This window comes from Gymnoscopelus braueri (assembly GCF_963280865.1).
Source record: "Gymnoscopelus braueri genome assembly, chromosome: 3".
NCBI classification, from domain to species: domain Eukaryota; kingdom Metazoa; phylum Chordata; class Actinopteri; order Myctophiformes; family Myctophidae; genus Gymnoscopelus; species Gymnoscopelus braueri.
The window spans coordinates 18820034-18827418 of NC_137612.1; positions in this window are offsets into that span (position 1 = coordinate 18820034).

The window sequence follows — 7385 nt, forward strand, 5'->3', positions numbered from 1 at the left end:
TTTCCCAAGGTATTTTTCCCCCTCCCACATCTTAGGTGGGCCTATGTTATGATTGAACAATACATGTACAATGTTCCCGAAATGTTGTGCTAAACTCTGACCCTGACAAGGGAACTCTATTGAAATACCTTGCACCTTGCAAGGCACACTCAGGAAATGTTATTTCTCAAGGACTCCCTCTTTCACGTGGGAGAGAAAGTCACGTAAGTGACCAACCCCACCACACACACACACACACACACACACACATACGTGCATGCACGCACACACAGACACACACAAAGAGTTTTTTTAAAATAGCCTATTGTATTTGCTATGAGCAACCTTGATGGCCCACCAGCTATGTCATTGCAGAATTAATCACTGAATGATTGTCTTCATTTCTATATTAAATAAGTATTTTCAGAGAGGCTTCCCACAAATTCCATTCCTTTCCTTGAGTATCGCCCGTCTAATTATTGCCGAATATTTCAGCTTGAATACTTCCTGCCAGTCATGATGTGGTTCATGGCAGGAGATGAGAAATCTCTCCTGTGGTTGCCACACATACGCCTCCATCCTGTATCTCCATCCTGTATCTCCTGCTGCCTTCATTTCAAAGAGAGCCAAAGAACAAAAGGGAATCCTAAAGCTTAATTTATTAAATTATACTTTAATTGCACAATGGTCCCACTTGCCTAAAATAACTGATTTTGTCAAGCATCACCACTGTGCAATGACATACGAACTAGAAAGAGCTGCTCAGTGGAATGCATATCTCCACCAGGAGGCACACTTCAATAATAATACTTTTTAAACATTTACATTTAAACCCTATTTCAAATATTTGTGGTCATTTTAACATCTACTCACGCTTTTGTGAGCACCCCAGACAGTTTTTAAGTTGCTTGATTCAGTATTTAGATATTTGATTCAATTAATTCTTTCATTTTTTATTTTTTATTTCCCCCAAATATTATAACAAAATATACGACAAAAAAACAAACAAAAAAACACGGTCTCCTCACGCATTAGAAGGACAATATCAGTCACCAGGACAAAGGAAAGGTGTTTTCAATGAATCTAACATGTTTAACATGGGGTGCTCACAAAAGCCTAAGTAGACGTTAAAATGAACCAAAACATGTTTGAAAGTGAAATATCCCTTTAATTCAGTTGACCGGGGTCCCCCAGGGATCTTGGTCCCTTTTTTCTCTCTAAACCAAATCTCTTATCTCGAAAATAGACAATCTACAAGCTTGCTGGTAAATCTACAAGACCTTGTAGATTTATTTTCCCCAAATGTTCGCCTATTACGACATGCCCCGAATAGGGATGCTAGGGTTATTTCCTCACCCTGTGAAGCCTTGAATACGTGGATAATTTTTGTTTTTGTCGCATACCTTTGAATGAAGAATCCAAAAATGAGAAAAGAAATGAGAGAATACTTGATTCGAAAGAAAAAATAGGGCGCCATGATTAACAACAGGAAAACTATATAAAAGGTCTGTTTATAAACTCTTGTATGCAGTTCACACACTAATCTTTGCTGTCCAGACTACTACAGACTGTATTAGTTGAATTAAGTTGGGAGATCAGTCGATTGAAAGATGTGAAAAAGTTGCTGAATCCAACACACACACACACACACACACACACACACACACACACACACACACACACACACACACACACACACACACACACACACACACACACACACACACACACACACACACACACACACACACACACACACACACACACACACACACACACACACACACACACACACACACACACACCAACAATGTGACGCGTTATGAGCTTGTAAATTTGCTATTTTGAAAATTGTGGAAAATGTAAAACTGGGGGAAATTGGGCAATACATTTGAAGATGTTTACGCAAATCTTCTCTTATGGGGGCTCCTGGCACAAAATCTTTTCAGATGGGGGTCCGTGGCCAAATACATATACATACATGCATGTTCCTTTTGCTACAGAGACAGCTCGGCCAGTCAGAGACAGAAGCCAGGGTTGAGAGCAGAGCTGAAGAGAGAAGAGCGAGGGGGAAAAAAAGACCAATCTGACTCCAGGCAACAGATGCCCAATTAACATATCCCTATAATTGCCATGTGGGGAAAGATGAAGATGTAAAGGTGCAGCTGTCGATGTCCGTCTCAGGCAGTGACGAAACAGAAGAGACTGGCTGAATATTCATGTGATTATTCAATTTCTTGATACTTATTACATGGACGCTGTACTAACTAATTACATGACCTTGTAGTCTCGTGTTGCCAGATGATGATCGGAGACCTCTGCCTACGGATACGACTGCAGACTTCCAAATGCAAGGTAGTTGCTAGAACAGCAGTGAGAATGGCCACTAACAAACCTGCACTGCTTTGGAAACCAACCCTGCATCAATATTAAGCACGGCCCTGAAGACTTTGGCAATCAGAACCTTCTACAGACGCACCCCTGAGAGCATCCTGACTGATTGAATCACTGCTTGGCATGGGAACTGCCCCCCATCAAGGTCATATATTTATATATGACCAAATATACATATATCAATAAAGCCTGTAGAATCATCAAAGATCCTAGCCAACCACAGACTGTTTCACATGCTACCACATGGCACTTGGTTCCTCGTGCACAAGACCAAGGTCTGTAGGCTCCGTAGCAGCTTCTTCCCCAAGCGATCAGGCCTTTGAACAACAAAACCAGGACCAAGAGCAATAAGCTCCGGAAAAGCACATTCCCCCAGGAAATCAGATTATGAACATTTGACACTATAGGCCTGCTGCCTGAGCATGTTGAAAGTATGCATGGATGGGGGAACCCACCCCCAAGCTCCAATTAGCTCTTAGCTTGGCAGTGGTGAACGAAGAGAAGAGAAGAGAAGAGAAGAGAAGAGAAGAGAAGAGATTGGCTGCACTTACTCCATCCCTCTTCAGAGCCTTCAGGCTTGGTCCAGTAAGTACATCTATACAGAACTGTCTCTCATTGTGCCTTCATGACGTAGGAGCTGGTTACTCAACCTTTGGATCTATTGTATTATTCAGATGGATCTCCTATAAATATCATCCAACTGAAAGGAGGAGATACACGATTTGAGTGACTGCTACTAAACTTAGACCCCCCCGACCCCCCCAAAAAACATTTTTGTCTCTGTCCAGAAAAACATTTTTGCGTGGTACAGCAGAGCTCTGCATGCATGACATATGGGTTTTTGAAAGCTCCTATTAAAAATGTATACACCTACGTTATATGAAATCCAAGTTAGAAAATAGCAAAAGCCATTCCACATTTTAAGTGCATTGTGTTTACAGCGCCAATATTTCCGCTCTTGGCTGGCCAATCTAAATATCATCTTAACATTTGCAGAGGGAAGGGTCTTCATGTTGACATATATAATATAATATAATGGCTGGGAAACAACGTGTGATGTGCAGATGTCACAGAGACACAGAGAGACAGACATAGAGACTTGTTCCTCTACTGGTCAAGTAAGGAAAGACAGTATACAAGAAGTCCATAGAGCGCCACCTACAGACTGAAACCTGGCATGCACATGGCTCAAGACGCGAAAGGTCCAATAAAATGAAAACGACTTTAATAGCCAAAATATTAAAGTAAATAAATCTACGTCCAGGACTGTGTGTGTGTGTGTGTGTGTGTGTGTGTGTGTGTGTGTGTGTGTGTGTGTGTGTGTGTGTGTGTGTGTGTGTGTGTGTGTGTGTGTGTGTGTGTGTGTGTGTGTGTGAGAAATGAAAAAATAAATGCTGTAATGAAAAGAAAAAAAAACCCAAGCACCATCTGACAGCAGTTTTAGTTTAGTGGCAGGGTGCTGCCGGTTGCCTCATAAGTGGTACATAATGATAATTAACATGCCAATTAGACATCTGCTGTGTTCCCAATGCTGTCTTGAGAGTGATGTGCTTACAATTAAATGCAGCGCCCAAATGAGCATAAGAAGCACACATCATCCCTTAATGGATGGTGTGTTGTGCACGGCTGAGGGGGGGCTGACTGTGATTGTTTGTGAGCAGGGGAGGGCTTGTCATGTCTGATTACTAATAAAAGGGAGATGCACTGGTCCAAATGAACTGGATGAAGCTGTAGGCTTCCACGAACGATGCATTACCACTGGGTGTCACCGCTGATCACATCATACCATCACACACCCCTCCTCCTCCCCACCCTGACAACTCAATCAATGACCTAATTGACTGGGACTGCGGCCACTGTCACAACAAGGAGCCCTAGGGCTCAGGGGAATATCTATCAAGGGTAAACCCAGAACCTGTGAAGTTCTGTGATGGTCATACATTCCCATTGTAACCAGAACCACCCCTGAAGGGGGACGTAGGCCTTCGTCATAAAAAAAGAAAAGAAAAAAATATATATATTTTTTTGAATTGCCGATCTACAATCTCACAACGATCTGGTATTTTCAATATTTTTGATTTTTTTTGTATGTATAAGTTCTGTGTTCTAGGTTCCCAGAACCCACTCCTGAGCAGGGCCAAAATTTGGTAATTATCATATCTTACCTTATCTGAAACCAAGCCGTAGCGTATGGAAACAAATAGAGAACCCCTGAAATATGTTCCACGGCACTGTTTTCCAATAGTTCTTGTAGTGGAAAAGACACATTATAAGTCTAGACCACAACGCTGAATGCATAGGATTAGTTAGTGGTGGTTTTTATAGCCCAGGTGCAGGATCAGGAGTAGACTTCAGCGAGACTTTCAACTTCTGCTTGAACTGTCACCACAAGATGGCACAGTTGGACCATGAAAAGCAAATTAATAATAATTTCTACTCTTTTCTTAATAGGGATGTTTTTTCCCCCCCCTCTTTGTTGAGTCTTAGCTATGTGTCTGCATGTCAGCATGCTGTACCAGTGGTACAGTACCACAGCAATTGAAACTCTCATCTGAAAAGTTTACCATCATCGACCATGATGCTTTTAAAAAGCAGTGGTGTAAAGTAACTAAGTACATTTACTCAAGTACTGTGCTTAAGTAATATTTTGAGGTATTTTTACTTTACTGGAGAAATTCCAATTTTCAGTACTTTTACTTCTACTCTAATCTCAGAGGCAAATATTGTACTTTTACTCCACTACGGTTATTTGAAAACTTTAGTTACTAGTTACTTTGCAGATATAAATTATTATATTATAAGACATACATTAACCACTTTAGCCCTATTTTATACCTCGGCTATTTGAAAATAGACGATCTACAAGCTCACAACGCGTCGCAGATCTGCTACTTTCAAACATTTTAGTACTTTTACTTTTGGTACTTTAAGTATATTTTGATGCCAATACTTTTGTACTTTTACTCAAGTAATATTTTGCTTTTACTTATATATATTTAAATATCTCAGTACTTTTTCCACCACTGGAAGAAAGGCAGCGCAGCTGAACTGCATGTCATTGTTGCTGGAATCAGACCTTGCTGGCATAGGATCAAATCCTTGTGTGCCCCCATCACTCCCATACCGTCTGCCCTTCAGCCTCACAATTGTATGCCTCAATAAAGAAATACACAAAGGCATTGAGAGTGGGCTGCCCGTTTTGATTTAAAAACAAAACAAAGAAGCATCTCTTGAGTCTTGACTATACTATACTCCTCTAAATGCTGTCTCTTCAACGTCATGGTAGTTTGATCTCCGAATTAATACAGAGGCAATAGCATGGGAGGAATTCTTCAAGATTTCCCAGCCAACAGAGTCTACTGCATTTCGGATCATGAACTCCTCGGCTGGAGTAGCTAAATAAGACAATTGCTTTTCATCACAGCTGTCAGGGTCCATCTGGCTTAATGTGATGGTTGAGTGCCAGCGTTGCTGACTGATGAAATGGTTCATTTACCAAATTGGTCAATATGTAGGGCACTGAAGTGGTCCACTGCTTCTTTTGCATTTTTTTGGGGGGTAAAAATAAATATCAATCACAAATCCACACGCTGGACACTGGCCAAAGTGGTCACTATTTGGGAAAGTCACAAGAAAGGCACAAGCCCAGGTGCAGAAATAGGTCACCTTCGTGAAAACAAATCATGGCAGTTTGTGTGTGTGTGTGTGTGTGTGTGTGTGTGTGTGTGTGTGTGTGTGTGTGTGTGTGTGTGTGTGTGTGTGTGTGTGTGTGTGTGTGTGTGTGTGTGTGTGTGTGTGTGTGTGTGTGTGTGTGTGTGTGTGTGTGTGCGCAGTGGTGGAATAAGTACTTGCATGTTTTACTTGAGTAAAAGTATCAATATTCAATACCACAATGTAGAAATACTCTGTTTCAAGTAAAAGTCTGGTATTCAGAATTTACTTTGTAAAAGTACAAAAGTATTTGCATCAAAATATACTTAAAGCACCCAAAGTAAAAGTAGGCCTACTCATCATGCAGAATGTCCCATTTTTGTCTCAGTTTTCTAAATGTATGAACATCTTTTGAAAATAGCAGATCTACAAGCCGATGCGACACGTTGTGGGCTTGTAGATCTGCTATTCTCAAATAGCCGAATTATATATAGTGGTTAATGTATGTTTAGTCATCTACAATCTAATCTAATCTAAATTAACTAGTGACTAAAGTTTCAAATAATTGTAGTAGAGTAGTTAGTACAATATTTTCCCCAGAGATGTAGTGGAGTAGAAGTAAAAGTGGGCCTATAGAAAAGTGGAAATACTCCACCAAAGTAAAAAATACCTCAAAACTGTACTGAAGTACACAGTACTTGAGTAAATGTACATAGTTACTTTACACCATTGGTTCTCAAAGTGGGGTCCGGGGACCCCCAGGGGTCCTTGAGGGAGTTCCAGGGGGTCCCCAGCTAAATGATAGATTAGGCACCAAATGGACCCTTATGGGTCTGTAACTCTGAGAGTGTACAAATGGAACCAAATGGACCGTCCATTTGTACACTCTCAGAGTTAAATTGACATAGATTTTACAATATAATTTGCGGTCCAAGTGATAGAAATGTCATTAAATGGGGGTCCGTAGCCTAATGCATGTCAAACTGGGGGTCCTTGAAATTAAAATGGTTGAGAATCACTGCTAGAGCCGTAAAAAATCTTCTCTTAAGGGGGTCCCTGGCATATCTTTTGAAATGGGGGTCCGCGGGCTATTAAGTGTCAATTTGGGGGTCCTTGACATGAAAAAGTTTGAGAACCACTGCTTTACACCACTGCATGTGGGTGTGCGCGTGCGTACAGTTCAACTGTTGTAGGCAACAGCAGGCTAACTGACTGAGTGTGACTGCAACAGTGCAACATCTTTCATCTCCGTCCCAGACTGAACTGAAGTAGAACCAAATGACGGGACCAGCGGGAAACCCCCGCATAATATGAACTTGGACAGACTGGCAAGTGGCGACGTTAAAACATGAAACTAGCAA